Source organism: Manis javanica, chromosome 6, assembly GCF_040802235.1.
Source record: "Manis javanica isolate MJ-LG chromosome 6, MJ_LKY, whole genome shotgun sequence".
NCBI lineage: Eukaryota > Metazoa > Chordata > Mammalia > Pholidota > Manidae > Manis > Manis javanica.
In genome coordinates this window covers 130,254,531-130,276,500 of record NC_133161.1, presented here as the reverse complement: position 1 = coordinate 130,276,500, position 21,970 = coordinate 130,254,531, and the positions used below count along the sequence as shown (strand labels likewise).

At 47.5% G+C, this 21,970-nt stretch overlaps 1 long non-coding RNA gene across 3 annotated transcripts; it reads right to left on the bottom strand.

The window, feature by feature from the left end:
- Positions 1-15,270: 15,270 nt before the first annotated feature.
- LOC140850200 (uncharacterized) lies at positions 15,271-17,701 on the bottom strand. 3 transcript variants are annotated; one of them, XR_012132885.1, is made up of 3 exons: positions 17,585-17,701; positions 16,748-16,862; positions 15,271-15,616 (listed from the first exon to the last, which is right to left on the bottom strand). It is a non-coding gene; the product is annotated as an uncharacterized lncRNA (long non-coding RNA). The 3 variants fall into 3 exon arrangements; XR_012132883.1 differs by having other exon boundaries at positions 16,757-16,862; XR_012132884.1 differs by having other exon boundaries at positions 16,757-16,862; positions 17,589-17,680.
- Positions 17,702-21,970: the final 4,269 nt, after the last annotated feature.

Below are 21,970 nucleotides of genomic sequence, written 5' to 3'. Positions count from 1 at the left end.
CACACACAAACTTAGCACATTCACTGTGGAAAGATGTAAGTGGCGGCACTGGTGCAGGCGGGGAGGGGGCAAAGCCTTTGAAAGGTAACGGTTGGTTAAGTGTGACACCTAGCAGCTGTGCTTTTGTCTCCGCACTGGTGAGGACAGAGGAAAGGAGGGTTGGCCCAGCACAGTGCAGACTGCCTGGGGCTCCCAGAAGAGGTCCACATGGGATCAGGGACTTTCTGCCAAATGCAGCGCCAGGAGAGCTTCTGGTAAATGTAAAAAGAGTATTTTATATTCTTCTTACTGAGGAAGAGCTGAAGGCCAACACAAAAAACTATAGCATGTCTTCGCAGACACTGTATATAAGCCTGTAGAATAAACACATATTTCTCATTGTAGAAGTGGTCTCACACATTCTCAATACATACTTCTGATGTCTTTCTAAGGTCCTGGGTGAAATAAGCCCTCTAGTAATCATTTCACATAGATAGTTGGGCTTGTAGATCCTACCTGATTATGAGTTAATGGCCAGGGAAAGACCATATGCAGAATTTTTAAGTGAAGCTTTGTGAAGTTTAACTTTTAAGTACAACTGCATCTGAGGAGGGCAGAAGGGGTCTGCTCACCAGCAGGTGCTCACCAGCTGGGGAAGGGGGCTGCCAGGGCACAAAGCACAGGGTCATCACAGGCTTTCCTGAAAGTGATGGCTCCATCTGAGGTGCCTCCACGAGTCCCCGGAGGTCCTCTCAGGTTGGGGAGAGATGACCTCAGGGTTTTCAGCAGGTGAGGGGAAGATCAACTTTGTATCAACAGTGAGCAACTTTCTAAAAGGCCACTTTTCAAAAGGTGTATTTGCCCAGTACCATACTTAAAATCGATAAGGATTTCACAATGTTTATCCAAGGGAATAAAACATTAAAGATCTTTCTGTTAGTTGAGATACTGATTTCCTTCCTCTACTGCTGACAGGGATGACTCCCTCATTAGGGTGGGGGCTAGTCTGTCAGCACAGGAGTCCTCTGCTCCTCCAGGCAGGGTCTGAGTGGCCGCCCCCCCGCCCGTGAGTGCCGGTGGGTGGGGCTTGTTTCCGGCAGGTGTGCAGGCTGCTTGCACCTGCCCCCCTCTTTAAAATGTACACCTGGGGAGAGATAACGTGGGGGCCGGGCCCTGACCACAAGTAGAAACCTCAGTGTGCGGATGGGGTTGCTCGCTGCCCTCTGAGCCAGACCCTTCCACTGTCCCCACAATTTTAGCACTAGAGAGCCTTCAAAGTGCTGGCAGGCCACCATCTCTTCTGTGAGGTGACATCCCCTCTGAGAGGCTTGGGAAGAGCCAGGGCTGGTCTCGGGTTATCACTCACTATCTTCACCGACAAGCTGTCAGGTGGGCCAAGTTGCTTAATTTCTCCCACCCTTGTTTATGTCATTTGTAAGATGGAGATGGTGGTAGTGCCTCCTGACACACTGCTGTGTGGATTAAATGTGGCAATGTATGTGGGGCTTGCAGGCCAGTGACTGCCATATGGCAAGAGCCCCAGAATTACTTGGCATGAATGTGTTTCATTGATTTGAAAGGCAAATTTGCCCCCCATTTCCATGGCTTCGCCATGGAAATGTGGCACCACTTCTCACAGTGGCTTCAGCTGGGTGGGCTTGTTGCCTGCCGGTGCACAGACATCAAAGCTCCAGCCTCCAAACTTGCAGATAGGGTGTCAGTGGCCCAGAAAACCACCCAGGGGACAGTAGAGATGGACTCATTCAAACTCCCAGGATCAAAGTGTTGCAGGGGATGGTGAATTAGGAGTGTTTAACAACCTTCCCAAAGAGAGGGTCACAGTTGGTTAGTCAAAGCTACATAATTGCAAAACCTGTTTAAGAGCTCCTGAGGCTTTTAGAGCTTATATCGCTTCCTTTAAAAATGTTGTTAGCCATGCTTGTGGCAGCACAGATGACATCGAGTGGAAAACCCTGACCATCACTAGCTCTGAATCAAAAGGAATATGGGGGAGTTGGACCCTGAATGGCAAGAAGTTTTAAAAATATCTTACTCAATTTATTTGAGCATTTTCTTTTTCCATACATAAAAGAGCGTCATGTAATAAAAGACACAGGAAAAGAAGCCTAAGCAGCTCTTTGAACAAATATAAAATAAAAAATTTTTCATAAGAATGCATAGCTTCCTACTTTAATTGGTAGTCTTATCTTTATGGAGCATAAAATAAAAACTACAATACAATCATTAATGTCTCAGATTCAGTGTAATATAGTATTAGGTAAGTCACAAATATCAGTGGTTCCTTTAGGTAATTCTCATATGACATGGTGATGTAATTGTGTTCTCTCTCCTTTGAATAAGTTCAGGTTGGTTTGTGGTGGTTAATTTTTGTGTTAACTTGGTCAGTCTCTGCTGCCCGTGTGGTTGAACACTAGTCTAGATATTGCTATGGGGGTATTTTGTAGATGTGATCGACGTTTGCAATCAGTTGACTATAAAGAAGTAAATAAGATTATCCTGCATGAGGATAGCTGAAGGCCTTAAGACCAAACACGGAGTTTTTCTAAGGAAGAAGGAATTCTGCTCGGACAGCTGAATCAATGCTCACCTCAGTTTCCAGCCTGCTGGCCTGCCTTGTGGATGTGGACATGCCATCCTTATAATCACATGACCTAATTCCTTCAAAGAAATCCTTCTCTCTCTCCCATTGATTCTGTTTCTGTAGAGAGCCCAAACTAATATAATCTTTTAATATATGTGTTTGATAGACTTGCACACTGTGACCAATGTAAAACCATGAGGCAGGCAGCCTCACGGAGCTATACGTACAGGGAACGTCTCTCAGTGCAGACTGTTTTTGCACCAGCTTTTTGGGTGGTGGGTTTACCCTACTTAGCAACTCTTATTTTCAACCCTACATCTTCCTCACCATCATGCCATTAGTTTTGGCAGAGCAACATACATACAGCTCTATGTGTAATTTCCATTTCATTGAGTTTAGTGCCCTGCTTCAGGCTGTAGGCATCCTTTACTACTCTGTGGGCTGTCATCTGAGGCCACCCCCAGGTCTGCTGCAATTGGCAGACCTGGAACTGGTGCAGGTGTGGTGACGCTGATGACCTCTTCATTGCTGGCTCGGAGCAGCCATCTCAGTGCCGCTGGGCAACTCCGGAGTCAAGTGCTCTGGGCCCAGGCTGCACATGGCAGAAGTGAATGAGCTGTATTAATAGTTTCCCCAGTACAATCCATCATCCCCTCAACAGTGCATTTCTGACAGTTAATTAGAATCCACACAGTGGAATGACGAACATCGTGTTTGAATGACAATCTACTGCTTAACAACAGATCAGACAGCCTGTTCTCTCTGTCACCCTGTACTTAAGTGTGCAGCCTGTTTAGCACTCTTTAGTCGATGATCCTGCCTAATGGCTTCAGATGGCTTAATCACATCGAGGGGTGGGACCTCTACCTGTCCATGGGCGGGGGTCCCAGGAGGGAGTGGAGGGAGACTGCCAGGGCCTGGGGCCACACAACAGTGCCTGTTCCTGGGCCCGATGGTGCGGTACAGGAAGAAGACGAGTCCCAGCAGCAAAGTTTGAGTTGGAATGGACCTCAGAGACACCCAGGTGTTTCACTAGAGGCATAGAGAGGATGCACCATGGCCTCCTAACCGCCCGCCTGCTGTGCTCTCACTGCTCCCACCAGCTAGAGAAACTGCTGCCGCCGGGTTCAGGAGCCCCGCGAGGAGCCCTGCTGCTCTCCCTGACTCCTTGGCAGAGCTCCCAGAAACTGTCAGAGACCTGAGTCCGCGTCCAAGAGCAGCCCGCGGCTGGTCAGGTGAACGGTCTTCCAGTTGGGCTGCCCCCACAGTCTGCAGCCCCATAGAAAAGCAACCCCTGGAGGTGGCCTGGGCTCTCCCTGGTCGAGTGTGACTTCTGTTGTCGCACCCACACACTTGTGGGTGACCTGTCTCACCCCAGAGACTAGGGGTGTATACCTGTGCAGTGGGGGACCTAAGGACCTGGCTCTGTGGGGGTATCATTCAACAACCTGGTCTCTGTGGCCCCTAAGAGAAGTGCATGCCATATGCTCGTTTGGGGGTATACCCGGCTTTCCTGTGTGCACCCCCACCCTGGCTCCCGAAGTGGTTTCCAGGAAGTCCCTGGGATCAGAACCCCTCTCCACAGCACTGGGGGATTCTGGCCCCTACCATGGCATGAGGTCCATACACTTTGGCTGCCTGAGATTCTGTTTCCTCATCAATACATTGGGCATAAAATGTGTCTGTTCCTTGAATTCTAAAAGAAGTAAATAATGCAATCATGCAAAGTGCTCAATAAGTATGTGCTCTGAGAGAGAAAGTGTTCCCTTTTGTGAACATTCACCCTTATTCTTGGTTCCCCCAACACAGGCAGGAAGCTGCACTCTTGGGAGAGATGACACCTTCCTTTCATGCCTTCAGGAGTGGGCGGACATGTTTCTAGTCCCTTTCTGACTTAACAGAACCCTTTGCAGGCCTAAGGACATGACGTGTCAGGATTTTTAGAGACAACCAGAATTTGCTTTAGTCTAGCCACTTGGACTTAGGGGTATGGTGGTGTGCGGGCAAGAAGAAAGGCCTTAGTGTTCATGGTGGGCTGGCTTGTGGGTGTAAAAGACCTGGGCCGACTCTGGGCTTCCAGTGCTACCATCGATCCTGGTGCTGGACGATATGAGTACAGTTGGCCTCCAGAGCAGATGTGAGTGGCTCTGGCTCTCTGGGGAGGAGTAGACACACTGTAAATGGGGTTTATGCTTCTTGGGGGTTGGGTAGCCCTTATTAGCCTCCTGTCACCCCACCTCAAGCTGTTGGATGCTGCCAAGGCAGGTGCACACCCTCCTGGCTGCTTCCCAGTCATTCCACCAGGCCTGGGCCCAGCCTTGGTTTGCTGGGCCCGGTAATCTCTGGGCCCTCTGTGGCTGCACTCTCGAGGTCCCCTTGCTGGGTGGCATTTTATCCACCTTAAAAACAGCCTTCCCCACCCTCTCACCCTTTCCTAACCCCCTCAGGGAGGTGTGGGTGGTTTATGAATGCCTGTTCAATCACAGACATTTTCAATCACGAGTCACATGTGGGAACAGGCAAGGGAATTTAAAGAACGTTTGATTGTCTCTGTGAGTGCTGGGCTTCCTCTTGTGAGTTTCAGGTTTTGTCCAGGTCCCAGTGTAAACAAGGGGCTCCCTGGGTTGGAGCTGTGACTTCGTCTGCATTCTAGCACCTATTCAGCTGTGTTCCCAGAGCTTTCTGGCAGCAGGTGTCTCCACTCCAGACCCAGAGGGGAGCATCCCCACCTAGGGACAGGCTTCTCCTGTCTATCTTAGGAGTGAGGTGCCACAAGGTCTGGGGTCTCTAGCCTGATGCCCCATCAGTGTCCCACCTTCATTCCATCCCCACCTGTCAGGAACGGCCCTTCCATCTTTGAAGAGCTCAAGCTCTGCAGGTTCTGTCTGCTGCTCTCCACGTATTGCTATGTTCTCTCAATTTTCAGTGGCCATTTATGTAGGGTCTTTAGAAGACAAAGCTGCCTGAAACGAGGCAGGGAATGGAGCCCCGCCTCAGTGTTTGTGGGGAACTTGCTCCTTGTGAGTTTCCTGACTCTCTGCTGTACCCGCTTCCCTCCCCTCCAGGGTCATGGATGTGTCTGTGTGTCCTTCCAGCAATGCTTCCTGCAAGCTTCTCTTCAGCCTCTAGGTTTTCTAAGTTCCAGACACCCCTGGGCTTAGAGGAGGCCTCAGTGAGTGGCAGCATCTAGGGAGACACTGTGACCTTGGAGGCAGGAAAAGTATTCAGGGAATAAAAATGTTTCTGGCCTGGACAACCAAACCAAACGAAAGCAGAGACCACTGCTTCAGGGGGTCTTGGAGCCGGGGTTTCGGTGCTTCTTCCTCCTGCCTGTGCTCCGTGGCCGTGCTGCGTGGCCTGTGCTCTGTGGCAGTGCTCCACACCACCTGCTGCCGGAAGACACAGAGGGAGAGACTCCGCGATGATAACTTCACTTCTTATCCAGTAACTATTTTCAAATTGCAGAGCACTTTTATTCAGTACATCACAATCGCTTTTCATATCAACTCACAGAGCTGAGCTGAGAAAAGAGAGGAGCAGGGGTCACAGGGTCCTCCTCACTCAGGAGGCAACTTGCCCCCAGGTGGCAGCTCAGCCGAGCTTCTCTGAGGTTTACAGGTATGGACGAGGTAAGTTAAGTTTATTCATTCATTCACTTATATATGTATCTATTCATCCATTCCAGACACATCCATGTAATATATATGATATGTATATAATATGTACACGTCTGTGAGCTAAATTTTGTGGGAAATGTTGCCTAGGAGGGCATAATCCAATAGGTAAAATGATGTAGTAATAAAAAATATAAAATGTGAGCATGTGAAATAAAGAAATAATGTAAGAAGTGGAGATAAAGATTGCCGTGAGCTCACACATGGAAGGAGGAATAAAACCTGATGGGAATCACGAGGACTGTGAGGAGTGGTGGTCTGCACTGGTGAGCATGTAGGGGGCAGAGGGGTGGGGACACGAAGCTAGAATGCACTTTGGGAGCTGAGAGAGGGTGAGGGCTTTGAAACGCTGAGCCAGGACAGTCATAATGGGATTGGGGACCGTTGAGATCCTGGAAGCACGTGAGCAGGGAGTGAGATCGTGACCCTTTGGCAGAATGGGGGAAAATGGGGGGGACCCAGTTGAGAGGTGAGTCTTGTTTGAGGCCTCAGTAGTTAGCAGGTAGTGGGGTCAGCACTGACCCCCTGAGTCCTTGCTTCTCCCCCTGACAACAAGCAGCCATGTTATTGGAAATGCCCCATTTTCTGAGCAGAGAATGGAAACATGGAGAAGCCAGGGGATCCAGCCTGTTCCCGGGGGCCAGCACACGTGACTTGTGGCCAGTGTGCTGCCAGGCCAGTGTCCTGCTCACTGTGCTGCTCCAAGCGCCCAGCCCAGGGCTGACCTGCAGCTGCAGACAGGAGCAGGTGTCGCTGGGTCCTCCTCACTCAGAAGGCAACTTGCCCCCAGGTGGCAGCTCAGCCAAGCTTCTCCACGTCTCCCTATTAGGACCCGCTGTCCCCGGCAGCCTGGAGGATGGCAGACAGAGCAAAGGGCCGTGCTCCTGCTCCTGGCCCTCCTCACAGCATGGCCGAGGGCGCTGGGCCTGTTGCAGGTGCCGGCAGCAGTCGTGACAGCAGTCTCTGCGGAGCTCACCTTTCTCCAGTACAAAGGAGGGGTCCACTGGGAGCACTTTCCCTGAAAAGAGCTGCTGTTGTCCCCTTCTTGTCAGGTGACAGCTTTGTCTTCAGATCTCCTTCCTTAATTGAGTCTTCGTCACTTCACTGATGGCAATTGACACGCCCAGTGCCTGGAGCTGCAGTGGATTGAGGTGGAGATAATGTGACTGGTGTGGGCTCTGCAGACTGCAAACCCGTGCGAGAGCCTTCTCTCCCCAGGAGCCTGGAGGTGGGGGCTTCCGGGTGCCATGCTGTATACCTGTATACAGTCCTGTATACCTGATCTATTCCTACTGTAGGTCAACCACCTGTGCCCAGCCCCTGTGTGGGAAAGCACAGAGGAGTGACAGGCTAGGCTGGAGACACACAGACTGCGTAGACTGCAGGACCCTGGCTGCTCCCTCAGTCCCTCTCTCCCCTCCCACCCTTTCTCTCTCTCTCTCTGCTCTCTCTTTCCCTCTCCCTTTCTCTACCTCTCTCTCTCTCTCTCCTTCACTCGCTCTATCTCCCCCTTTTTCATTGACTCAGTCAACAAATACTGTGGTCTTTCACTACATTCTGGGCTCTATGCTAGGGATCAGGGAAGAATGGTGAGTTGAAACAGACTCCATCCTTGTCCTCATGCAATTCACCCCAGAGAGTGGGAGAGACAACTGCTAGTCAAATAAACACCCAAGTATGTAATCGGGACGTGTGCACAGGCCAGGGAGCTGTGAGTCCCCCACAGGGCAATCTCAGTAATGGTCCGGGTGCTGGGTGCATGCCACCACCTTTATTCTTCATTGTTTGTGTACTGATGGTACATTATGTGTAATACCATATATGCATACACAGATGTTATATATATTACTATATTATACATACATATATGTGTGTATTTTAAATTGCAGTCCATAAAGTGTGATTTCTGGCAATAAGAATCACTGTTTAAAAGCTAAACATTGACAGAAAATGTAAATTCACTGTAGAAGATTTTACATGTTAAAAAGGGCCATGAAAATACTAGAAGAAAACATGGCTGAACACTATAATGTTTGGAGGGGTAAGGCCTTTCAAAAGCATGAAAGGAACGATGGTAATCCTGATCACATACATTGTAAAGCTTTAGGAACTCGTGGACAAAGCCGAGGGACAAGCGCGGAACTGCAGCCTCTTGCCTCACGTGCGGAGGTTGTTAGCACAGCCACGTGCAAAGGCGGGCAGCTGCACTCATGCCAGAATCCGGGAAGTCTTCCACACCAGTTTGTAAAGAGCTGCTGCTTCCCTGAGCCTCTGAGTGACCCGCACCCTGTCACCAGCGCCCCCAGGACCAGCCGCCCCTCCCTCAAACCCAGGAATCTAGACCAATGCCTGCAGGGGGCTGCTCAGATGCGGCAGCTGACTTTCATCCCGATTGGTTGATGCCCATGCTGCACACTTGCCAAAATATTTTGAATTTTGCCCCATCCTTAATGTGGTATTACTGAGTGCTTATTAGGTACCAGGTACTGTCTTACTTATCTTAGACTCACTAACTCACATAATCCCCATGGCAGCTCTAAGAAGGATATTATTACTATGCCAGGTTGTGGATAAAGAAGCATATAAAGAGAGGTTAACTCCTCCACGGGTTATGCAGATTGTGGAACCTGGGCAGGCGGGCTTAGGAACCCAAACTGTACCACAGAACATGATTGCCTTTTCCAAATCAACAAGAGCAGGATGAACAACCCAATGGAAATAGAAAAATGGGGCGGGGTTTGAACAGGTGATTTACATGCATACACACATACCAAAGAGATACAGATGTACAATTAACCTATGCAAACATTTTTATCTTCACTAACAAATAAATGCAAACAGAAACAATAATGAGATATCTTTCTATCATCATACTGGAAAAAAATTAAAAAATAAGACAAAACCCAGTGTTAGAGATGTGAGAATTTGGACAATCTCAAGTGCTAATAGAAGGTGTCCTGACATTTTGGGGGCAGTTTGGTAATATGTCTCAAATATAAATGTGTTTACCCTTTGAAACAACAAGTCCATTTCCAGGTTTACCATTAGTAGAAAATTAAAGCGGTGCAAAAATGTATATGATCAAGGGTGTTTGTAAAAGTATTCTTGCTAACCACAAAACAATAGAAACAGCCTATTGTTGTTTCTGTTGCCTACTGATCATGAATTAGTACAGCAGATTATGCAAACCCTTACAGTAAAACATTGTAACTCTTAAAAAATGGTGATTAAAGTGAAATTACTTGAATGACATTTAGCATTAAATAAAGGCATAGAACAGCTTGTGCAGTATGATACCATCTGTAGAAAAATATATGCATATGTACTTGTGTGTAGGCAAGGGGCTAGTTTGGGCAGAAGGTCACTGAGAGGAAATGGCAGGTGTCTCCGGGTGTGGGAGACTTTTTCTTTCCTTTATTGCAGCAAATTGCATATTGCTTGAATTTTCAATAAAAAAAGTAAAGATATTTAATTAAAAATAAACTATCAATAAGATATTGACCATGGCTTCTAGTGGCAACTTCTGGTAGGCTTTGTGCTTCTTCAGAACAGGGTTTTCCAAACTGCAGGTTAAAGACCATTACTGGTTGTGAAATCAATTTGATGGCAGCAGTAAAACACAAAACAAACATGCAAAGTTAAGTGTGATTTTGTTAAAAAAACCTTTAATAAATATGTATGTGATTACTGGCGTTCGAGGTAAAGTCTTATCTCTAGGTCAAAAGCACTGCTTTGGAGGTATGCTAAAGATTGCTTCTGGTCAGCCAGATTCCTGAGATTCAGACACTGAGGAGGTACCCCCAACCCACCAACCCTCCGGGCAAAGAAAATAAAAGCTCAAATAGAAGTGGGCTGGCTTTTCTTGACCTGTGGCATCTGAGCCTGTCATAAAGCTGTCGCTCCCATCTCCTTTCTCTCTTTCTCTCTCCATTTATGCCAAGACACTAAAGGAACTATAGATCATTAAAAGTATGTTGCTTACCAGCAGCATCAGGTAATACAGAGACAGCTTTTCCAAACAGAACCACTAGCTCGGTGAAGGCAGGGCTGCTTACAAAGCAGAACTGCCCACCTGCACCTCCAAGGAACATACTTGGAAATTCCTGGATGGAAAAGTGCAGGGCCACCTTGTAAGCCTTATGCAGGGAATAATTTAATGCTCCCTTTGACCAAATTCAGCATTATATTGGTAATGACCCAAAGAAGCCTATAGACAGAAAGACTGTGTATAGCAATAATGCTAATAACTCCACTAATAAAATATTATATAAATCAAATGCAAATATGATCTTAAGACAGCAAGCCATTGTAAAGAGTTGTATTAATCATGCTTTTTTTTGTTGTTGTTGTTATTTTATGAAGTTTTGACATCTTGGAGTCCCGTGGATGGAGATTCCGGGAGATGGCAGTTGTCTGGGAGCCAGTCTTTGATGCTGAAACCAACGAAACCAGAGCCCATCTGCTACCTGCTCCTTGCATAAGGCTCCTCCAGTCTGGGACACCATCCCTCTGTCCTAAATCACCCCAGGGTCAGGTGCTGGACAACCAGGGATCACCTTGATCTCGCAGAGCCTGCCAGCCATACTCTTCTTGCTCAGTCCTCGGCCTGCTTAGCTGCTTCCGCCTCACCCACTCCTTCCCCGCAACAACCACCCTAAAGGCTTTTGTTCACATCGTTTTCCTCTTGCTCTTACAGATCCTGGAACCTGGTGTTGCCCTGCATGGCGTGTGGGCCCCCTCCTCTCAGTAACAAACTACCTTTTCCCTAGCAATTCTCCCTGTTGGCCTCACTAGGCTTGATTTTAACAAATCCTGGATACATTTTAAAATGAGTGTCAATCAGTTCCAAGTAATGCGGGCACTAAAAATTCCCAGGTTTTTCAGAATTATTAACAGTGGGCTCAAGCCATTTGAAGATTTTCAGCCTTGTTTGTTAATAGATTTAAGACCTCAGAGAGCAGAGGAGGCACCTGGCGGTCAGTGGCATTTAAAGTCCATCGGAATGAAGTCCGGAGAATGGCCCAGTCGTGATCATTCTGGATTCAAACACTGCACCAATTCACTTTCAGAAGAGAAGTGCTCTGAGAAAATAAGAGTGATGTGCCTAAATATCAGCTTGACCAAGGCTGGCTCAAAGCCTTTCCGTGTACCTGGGATGTGATTCTCGTGGCTCTGGGGAGAGGATGCTTGGCAGAGACTGTATGTGCCCTGTGAGGCTCTTCTGCTTCCCAAGCTTGCTGCCAGTCATGACCTGCTGACCTGCTGGGGAGGATGGCCAGAGAAGTTGCACTAGAAGATACTGTATCTATGTCTGGCAATAGACTTTCTCTAGACCCTGATTTCCTGGATTTCAGGAGAAGGAGCCATAGTTCAGTGATGTCTTGGTGGTCAGTGAAACAGAGTGCTAAAAGGGGAAGCATTCATGTTGAGAATTAAGTGTCCCAGCAAACAGAGAACCTCTCATATGTCCTCACAGTGGCAGAACTTCATGCTACGTGCCCCGTGGCTGCACACACATGCTGGGGGTTCTTGTGCTGAGTTCCTTACATTCCTTCCTGTCCAACCTTCACAAAGCTGTGTGGTGTTATTAATCCATCTATGGACACGGGGGCCGGGGCTCAAAGGACTAAGGGTCTCGCCTGAAGTACCAAACAAGTAGGGTCAGGGTGTGGATTTGAGCCGGGTCCGTCCCACACTGAAGCCCACGCTCTCAACCCAACCCACGCCACTCCGGCGGGATCCCTGCCAGGCCCAAACTCACCACACCTTTACTCCAGAAGGCCAGAGGGAGGCCAGCCTTCCTGAAGCAGTTTATCTTCAGTCATGTTTTCCTTCCCTCAAAGGCTACTGTACTCCATGAGTGACTCCGCAAGCTCGGGCAGGAGGCGCCCTGAGGATCGGCGCCACATCTCTGGCATTTTCAGGTAAGTCAAGTAGCCTTTGTTTGAATCCATGTGACTGTGCAGTTTCTTAGCCATGCGATTTCCCTGGAGTGCAGGCTGAGGGTCGGGGGCTCGGCCACAGGAGGCCTGCTGACCCCTCAGAGGGATCAGATCACATCTGTGTGACAGGAAGAAGCTTGCAGGAACCTGCACTGGACCCTCTGGAGCCCTCAGTACTCTTGGTAACACGTCCGTGCTACCTTGCTGTGCCTCTGCCTCCTGTCTGGCTCTGCCGTCTGCTAACGTGTAGTTTGGGAAAAGGTATGCAAGCTTGAGCATCCTCGATTTTCCCAACTGTGAAATGGGGAAAACAGAATTATATATCTCTCGGGGATGTCATGAGGATTGAAGATAGTTTGGAGAAGGTATTTGCCAATGCAGCCCTGGATGAATGGATGTCCTGTTCACGTTTGAAGCACAGACACTGCTGTTACTTAGGCTAATAACCACAGAAGACTCGGACCAGGAAAATGACAGTACCAGAGATTTCCTCTTAGATCAAAGCAGTATTTGGAGGCTGGGTCTTGCAGATTTAAAAATCGTCAAGAAAACAGTTAGGGGCTGATACCTCCAGGATGGACAGAGACAGTGCTCAGAGAATGTGGGCCATTGGGCGAATTGAGAAGTCAAGTTCATTCCAGGACAGGGTTTAACCTCCTGGGGCATCCGCCACTTGGCCATTTTCCTGCACAGCATTTTCTTAGTCTCACCTGAGAAGAAGAAAAGGCCCAGGAGCCCTTCCCCTGGGTGAGCCTCAGCAACTCCAGCCTGGATTGGAGTTGCTGAAATGAGTCCTTCTCCTGGTGAGTCATCTGCCCAGTAATTTTGTCCCTGAAATAAAGTGTCCAATTTCTCCTGCAGTTTTTAGGAAGCTGTTTTCAGGTGAGTCTCCAGCTGGATTTATTTTTTAAGAGATTATTCTGCGGGTCATGGCTGGAATGTGCTTTTAGGCATCCTGGGCAATTTTCCCTCTAGCCAACACTTAGCCACTCTCCTCTGCCTGAGGAGGCCGGGCTGCATGAGGAGGCAAAGGGGGCGCTCCTGGGGGAGGCTGGGCAGGTCTCATTCAGCCAGGCCAGTGCTGCTGGACGTTTCTGTGTCCAGGCTCAGGCTAAGAGTCTGACCTGGGAAGTTCACGGGGCTGCAGCCAAAGCACCTGCATGCCTTGCTGTCATCACCGAAGTCAGGAAGGCAGAGGCTGTGCGGCCGCACGTGCCTCTCCTGCACCATGTTCCTTTCCATCTCCTCATCTGCCCCTCAGCAAGCCTGAGTGAGGCTGCACCTCCCTGCAGTGTCCCCTGCTGCTCGGGCCTCTGGAATCTGGGGTGGCAGCAGAGGATAGATACTGCTGCTCTGAACTGAACACCAGCTGTTCAATATGTGAATATCACCCTGCCTGGGCTGCCCTTATACTAAGACGTGGTGAGCGGGAAGAGGTAGTCAGGGCTGGAGACAGTTGAAGTAGAGGATGGAGTGTCTGGGGCTCTTTCTAGGCCAGGCTCAGACAGGTAAGGGCCAGACAGTATTTCAGACTTTGCGGGCCATGTGTTCTCTCTCACAACTATGAAATGCAGCTGTTGTGGGAATATCAGCCATCGGTAGTTTATAAGAGCACCTGAGTGCCTGCTGTACAAAAACAGGCAGCAGGCTGGACTTGGTCCAAGGCTGTAGCATGGGCCGCCCTGCCCTGGGCCCAGGCCAGCCCCTTGCTGGAGCATGGTGCAGATTCCCAGGAGGTCATCTCTCTGTGCTCCTAGTGGGGACACGGCAGCCCAGGCCTAGGACACACACCACCCTAGAGAAGGACATGCTGCTCACAGCAGATGAGGCCCTGCTTTCCTGCATCCTAGCTTGTGACTCCCACATCCCTGGAATGGAAGAGTCTTGGAGACCCTACTCTGGTCACCTCCCCTGAGGTGGTCGGGCCCTGAGGTAGGAGGGTCCATGGCGGGAAGTTCTCACCAGCTGGCTTTATCTGTTCTCCTCCGCTGAACATCTGCCCTGCTCACAGCCAGAGGCTGGTTTCCTTAATGTTGTTCCTTGCCTAATTGTTTGGCTACAACATGCATTGAGTACTCACCTGTCTTGTGCTGCACACTGGGCTGAGCCCTGGGGGTGCAGTCATGAGCCAAGAGCAGAGAAAGAGCAGGGAGGTAAGGACATCAGTGAGAACATCACAGAAGGCAGCGGGGGCCCCACAGGCAGGCCCAGGGTGGACTCTGAAGCCCCCTCCTACTGAACCCCGAGTCACCCTGGCTTCTGCTCCGTCTAGGGAAGAATGAGGTGTCAGCAGGTGGATCAGTGGGCAGCCAGGGCTCCCTTGGGCATGCCACCTGCTTGGTCCTTGACCCTATGGCCATAGCGAGCCTTGTCTCATGGGGCTTTTCCACACCCGATTGTTTCCACATGTGTCCTCTTGAGGCCTGACCCAGCTGCGTCACTTACCCATGACATGACCTTGCAAATTCCATCCAACTCTCTGTGCCTTGGCCTCCTCCTCTGTATCCAGCGGTGATAACTCCTGCTTTGTAGGTTGCTCTGAAGATTAAGTGAAATGATGCTGTGGCAGGCTTACTGCTCTTCTAGCTCAGCGCCCGCATTGTCAGGTAGGCACAGCAGGTTCACCTTCTCCTTGCTGCGGAAGAGTGATTTGAGCCTCAAGAATAGAATGACTTGCCCAAGTGAATGAAGAGCTGAGATCCCACCCAAAGGTGTTCTGCCAGTGGAGATAAATCAAGTATGTTACATCCATGGAATAACACACTTTTCAGCTATTAAAAGGAAATATGTCAACACTCTGTAGGCACCAATACGGAAGGATCTCTGAGTGCTGTGATAGCGGAGCATCTAGGTACCCGTGCCAGTGCTCCAAGCAAATACCCTGTGTAGTCAGGAACTGGAGGGTCTCAGGCCAGGCCTCCCCAGTGGTCTGGCTGCTTCAGGAGCTGCTCCTGGCACAGAGGATAGGAGGGGGTTAGCAGAGGGCAGCCAGCTCTGCTGCAGAGGAGAGGAACGGTCTTAGGGACAACCAATTAAACCTAATTCAATCGATGGAAATATTTGATTACACCAGTGTAATTTATTATGCAGAGTTGCCCTTTCTGACGAATGGAAGCTGTTTTGATAAGTGGGATTGTAACAGAAGGGGTTTCAACAGGCAAACAAACCCAGCTGGGAGCCTGCCTGCAGCACGTCAACAGGATGAGGGGCAGGCCCAGGACCTGGGGAGAATGCCCCGAGGAAGTCGGATCTCTGCCCATGAGACCAAGCCGCTGACCTTGAGCACGTCCGTCCCCACCTCCGCGCCGTCCCACCCAGCGAACAGCAGCAGCGATGCTTACACTTGCCGAGTATTTGAACATTGCAGGAAAACACTTCCATAATCTTTTCAGTCTTCATTAAGCACAGTCTGGAAAACCCTTAATAGTAACAAATCTTTCTGTTGGGCCAGTATTTTTATATTTTTAAATATTTTTCATGTCTATGCTCCTGATGGTTCCTTACAACATACCTGTGAAGTCAGTGAAGATGGGTATTCTTGTCCTTGTTGGACAGGTGAGAGCAGGAAGCATAGAAGGGTTGAGTGTCTGCCAAGTCCCCCAGCCAGTTACCCACTAAGTCACCTGGCCAGTCACCCACTAAGTCAGCCATCCAGGCCACCCAGCCAAGTCACCCTGCCAAGTCACCTACTAAGTCACCCAGCTAAGCCACTCAGCTAAGATACCCATTAAGCCACTCAAATAAGTTATCCACTAAGTCGCCCACTAAGCAACTCAGATAATCCACCCAGCCAGTCACCCAGCTAAGCCACTCAGCTGAGTTACCCATTAAGCCACCCAGCTGAACCCCCCAACCAAGTATTTCACTGTCAACCCCTAAGCCACACAGCTAAGGCCCCCAGCTTTCACTCAGCTGTCACCCGATTGTGGAGCTGGCACTTGAGCCCAGCTCTTCCACCCCAGTTCAGTACTCCCCCTGGACAAGTTCATATCACCGTCCTGGAAAAAAAAAGGACCCCCACCCCGCCAAGTCCTCTATTGAGTAGTGTCTAAAGGTCAGGAGGAGGTGCTATTTCTTTCCAGAACAAACAAATCATAGTAGGAGGAATATGGGTCTCAAATCCAGGAAACCCGGAGTCTAGTTTCCGGCCTGCTCCTGTTACTGTGCGGCCCAACCCTTTGAATCCTTGGGTGTTATACATTTCTTAATTTCCCCCCACAAACGACCGTGAATAGGTGGTGTGAAGCCCAGTTGCAAAGTAGTTTGCTCCAAGCCCCGACCCCGCATGTGTGAAAGCTGACACATGTCACGTCACCTCTCTGCGGCTGTCCTCATCTACACCAAGACCAGTGGGCTTAGGAGTTCTGGGAGGACCTCAGGGCTCTAACTGCCAAGCCTCAGAGCATCTTGTTCCCCACTGGAAGCTGAGGGAAGTAACTCCCATGGGCAGGCAGCCTCCTGCTTCAGGTTGGAAGGATGCCGGTGAGGGAGTAAGGGATGCAGGGATGATGGCATGGTGACCAGCTTGGGGGGAACCTCAGATGACACACCTCACACACCTGTTCAGTCCTTTGAGGAGGGGCAGGGTGGTCTGCCTCCTGGGCTCTGTCTGCTTTGGGGCTCATCCGCTGAACAGAGAAGAAACCTTCCTGAGTTGCTTGACTCCTGCTGTCAGAAAGATTATCATGTGAAACCTTTGTCTTACTGAGGGGAAACTGAGGCCCAGAAAAGTTAACTAACTTGCTCAAGGCCACACAGTAGGTTAACAGGAAACCAACAGAACCGACTCCAGATGTAGGTGTTCTGACAAAGATTATTGCTCACCTTCCAGAACCTTCTCTGGCCCTTCCCTCTGGCAGTTAAATTGCCAGTGGAAGGAGCAAAGCTGTAACAATATTGGGACAACTCCATTCAAGTGAGGGATTTGGACATGGGGTTTTGGAGGCTTCACACTAACACTGTCCAAGGCTAACAACCCCAGCAGTCTTGCAGCTCTCAGAGCTCCCACGGCACCCACAAGTGCTGTCTCCTCCTAGCACCCACAAACTGCGCCTAAACCCACACAGCCTATGGCAGAGGCCAGCCCCTACTCGCTCCGGGACAGGGAATAGCCTGGGCTGAGGCAGCTGCAAGCACAGGGCAGAGAGAAGAGCAGGTCCCAGAGATGGAGCAGCGTTCCGCTGGCCCTAACCTGGAAGGAGGGGTCCTCCTGACAAGTTTGGGAAGCAGTCGCAAGTCATTGACTTAATTGTTTTCGTTTATCTCCATGTGTTGATACTTATTACTTGCTTGTTATCTGATGGTTATTTGATCTATGTTTTGTAATTACTTCCCTTCTATCTTTCTCTCAGATGGTCATGCTTTTTTATTTGCTTTGAAACACGGACCTACATTTTCACAGGTGCAGGAGTCAATTATGCTGCCAACTTTCCCGTGGTGTTCAGTGAAATGGCTCAGTCATGGTCTGGATGCCTTGTCCCCTGCGCCACCCTAGTCAGGGAGCCCTCCCAGCCCTGAGCTTTCCCCACTCCTTGTCAGCTTGGACCCCGGGCTCTTCGGAGGCACGTCATAGTCGGAGGCACGTCATAGTCGGAGGCACATCATAGGCGGAAGCACGTCATAGTCGGAGGCAGCCACCAATCCGCGGAAGCCAAGGGGTACGTTGGCATGACGACGGGGTGTGGCCGAGCCTAGGCGTTAGAGTGAGTGGCCCTTTGACACCAGTGCTTCAGAGTGGACTCTAAGCGCGGTGCTGTACCTTGGGGGTCTCGTCCGTCTTTTCCTTCCCCGACTCCCTGCTAGACTCTTTGGTGGACAGAAAGCTCCGGGTAGCCGACTCCACATCTCCGGCTACCGACAGAGCGTCCACATCCCCGCCTAGCGACAGAGAGCGTAGAAAAGGACTGCGCCCAGCTGATCCACCGGCTCCTGCTTCGTTTCTGCTGAGCTAGACCCAGCGAGCCTAGAGAGTTGGGCTGAGTAACTAGTATTTTCATTTAATTGGATTTGAAGAAAGAACATATATATACGGGGACAACCACAATCTTTATAAAGGTACCATTCCTGCAAAAATATTAGTCTTCAAAGCAAAGGTTGTATTTGTATTGTTGGTTAAAAGTTGTATTTTTAAAGAAGCCTAAGTTCTGGTGGGAGGGGAGCTGTTCCTGCTTCCACTTTTGTCCTAAAGTCAATATAGCAGTGAGACTGATCTTTAAAAGTTATGAATCAGGTAATGTTGCTTCTCTGCATAAAAATCTACTGATTTTAGAATAAAAAAATCAAATTCCTTAATGTGACCAGAGGCCCCATGGGCTCTTGTTCCTGACTATCTCTGACTTCACTTCCAATCAATCGCTCTCACATACTAAGCCCTAGCTACCGCCAGCTGGGCATTTCTGTTTCACAAACAGGGAAAGATTCCACTGTGCTGTCTTTGCTCTGCTGCCTGTGTCCCACGATAACAGATCACCATCCTTCAGGTCTCAGCTCAGATGTCACCTCCATGAGTTTTTCCCTCATATCTACATTTTCACCTCCAACATAAAAATACCGTCGCATCACCCTTTATTATTTTTTCATAGTACTAAACGATCCTGAACTTTACTCTGTTCATTGTTTACTGCCGTTTTTCTTGTCTGAGAGGAAGCATAGCAAAGTCATTAAGAGAAAGAGCTCTACAGCCTGACTCTCATGGTTTGAAATTCCAGCTGTGCCCTCTGCTAGCTCTGTGACCTTAGGCAGGTTCTTTTCCTTTTCTGTGCCTCAGTTTCCTCATGTACAGAATGAAGATAATTCTAGTCTCTACCATATAATGCTGTAAGATTTAAATGAATACTTGAAAGTGTTTAAAACTGTCTCAGCCAACAATACTTGCTAAATGTTAGCTGTTATTATTATTAATATTATTTTTTATTATTGTCTATCTTCCTGTATTAGAACATAAGTTCCAGGTAAACAGGAACCTTGTGTCTTGTTCACGTGTGTACCCTCCGCAGATAGAACAGTGCGTGGCACATAATAGGTGCTGAGTAAGTATTTGTTGAATGAATGACTGATTGTTGAACTATGAAGTGGGCAAATGAAGTAATAATGACAAGGTGCTGACACCATTACAGAAAATACCCTTGGTTTTTGTTCTAGTGGCCTTCATCAGGTCTGAATTAATGACCCTGATTCATTTAATATCTAGCCCACCACCTAATCTTTTGATAACCAACCATGATTAAATAACCACTCCTGTAATTTCATTAATAGCAACATCTAATCAGTTTGTGAAATTTAAAGCTTTGATTTAATGGTCTAAAAGTATTAATAAGAAGTAAGAAAATTAAAGTGTTAATAAGCATTAAGTAAAAAGTTTATGTAACTGATTTTAAAGTACAAATAAGAAAACTACAAAGCTTTTGGCTTAAATGTTTTGAAAGTATTAGAAAAAGGAACTAAAATAAAGTTTACTAAAAACTTAAAATTCATCCTATCAGCTGCCTTTGCTCGCAAAAATCTTATATAACCTCCCAAGAATTCTCATTTTAAACCCATCAATACAAAAATCTATTTGAGCCCTTACTTCTCCTGCTAATCCTCTTATACTCTTAATTTTTTATTGCCACTCTGCAATAAATAATATGACTTCCCACATTCCCCGTTGCTCAAGTCCACGCCCCTCTTCCACCCATGTTCCCTCCTGACCCTCTTTCCCAGGAGCTGGTGATGCCCTGACTTCTCTGGGGAAAGAGGCTCTTAAACAAGGCCTGCTTATCTCCCCCCAGGCAGATCTACCAGCTGCCCTTGACTCTGCCTGTACCCTCAGTTTCCCACGTGTGGTGACCCCAAACCCTCTCCGTTGTTCTCTGGATCCCAAGTCCTCCAGCTTTCCTTGCACCTGGCGCCCTGCTGTATTTCCTATCTTTAATTATCTGTGAATCCATCCCCTTCAGGTCATTCTCACCAGCTTTTGGATCTGGTGTAGTATATCTTAGCCTAAAAAAACGCTCCTTCAAAAAGAAAAGGAAGAAAAAAAAATTTAGCCTAAACATGCCTACAATGTAAGCTTCACAAAAGAGAATGAATAAATCATTAGGCAACTGAAAAAAAAATGCTCCTTCATTTTAATATGACAACATTACTATTTTAATCAATGTATAAAGGATGTTTTATATAATAGCTGTGATTGCAAAACTGATTATTCTTATGGCAGGATGTAGGAATTCCAGCTTCAGTGCAGTTGAATTAAACATCCAAAAGAAAAAAAACCATAAACATTTAAAAAGGAAATTTAATATACTATTTGTACAACCTAGGGTTTGTAAAGACCTTTCGATCAAGGCAGGACACCTAAGAGGTACAAGAGAAATAACTTAAAATTTTTATCTATATAAAAATTTAATTTTATGGCAGAAGATGCCCCAAATTAAGTCAAAAGATAAATATTCAATTAGCAGGTAAATTCTGTTATGCCTATAACATGTAAAACTTTATTACTGCTAGTACTATTATTAATAGTAGTATACATACCAAATACAGCCCAGTGAAAAAATAGGCAAAGAATATAAAGAAGCCATCCAGAAACAGCAATTCCAAATAGACAACAAACATAAAAGATACTCAACTTCCCTATTATGAAAATGAAAGTAAACTAAGAATGAATTTACCACATTAGAGCATCAAACTGGCAATAATTCTTTTAATTAATAATATTATTGAATGGGATTGGGAGAAAAGGGGATAGAGTCAGACAGTGGAGAGGCATTGGCTCCCCATTGCCCTTGCAGTAAAAGTCAAAGGACTCATACTAACCTACAAGACTCTCCCCTATCTAGTTGACCTCCTGTGTTGCTTGTGCCTCTCTTGGTGTTGTCTGAACATAGCCCCTGTCTTAGGGCCTTTGCACAGCCAAGAATACTCTTACCTGTCTTGCTCAAGTCTTTGTTCAAATCAGGTCTACCAACCGTGACAGCCTGTTTAACGTTTCAGCCATCTTCTACCTTGGTCCCCACCCTCCTGCATTCCTTATCTCCCTTAACCTGTTCTACTTTTCTTTTCTGTGTAGCACATATCATCCATGATCCTGTATAGCATGATCCTTATTCAACCCTATATAAATTTGTTTTATTATTTCTTTCTCTGTCCCATACAGCATATAAATTCTATAAATGCAAGAATCTTTGTTTTGCCCAGTGATGTAAGCCAAGCATCTGAGACAGAGCCTGGCACCAATAGGTACCCACAACGATTTTCAAATGAGTGAATGACTGAATGAATGAATGAGTTTTAACAGGAAAAAGTCACATTTTTATGTAAAAAGTTACTGTCTTAATCTCTTTTATATTTTAAAGGGAAAAAATAATTAACATTCTGCTAGTCCGAAATTCAGATTTGCAGTGAAGATATGCTAAGACATAGAAAGATGATTTCTTTTCAGGAAAGAATCTCTAAATGAAAATCATGTGATTATTAGGCTCTATACATACCATCAAAATTCTAATTCAGTCAGCCCCACCCTGAATCCAGTCACAACTCTCATTTAATCCACTTCCCTCCTCTTCTAATTGAATCACTTTCTCCAATGCTAGTAAACCCTTTCATTACAAAGTTACCAGCCCACAAAATGTGACAATTTTGCTTGAGGCTTTTAGTAAGAAAATGGAGGAAAAAACTCAATGCTCACAAGTTAGAAATTACATTTAAAGTAGTATAAATGATAGCATCTGTTCTATTTTTAACCTAAAAATGATTAATTTTCTAATATAAAAAGCTGGTGCTTTAATCTGTTT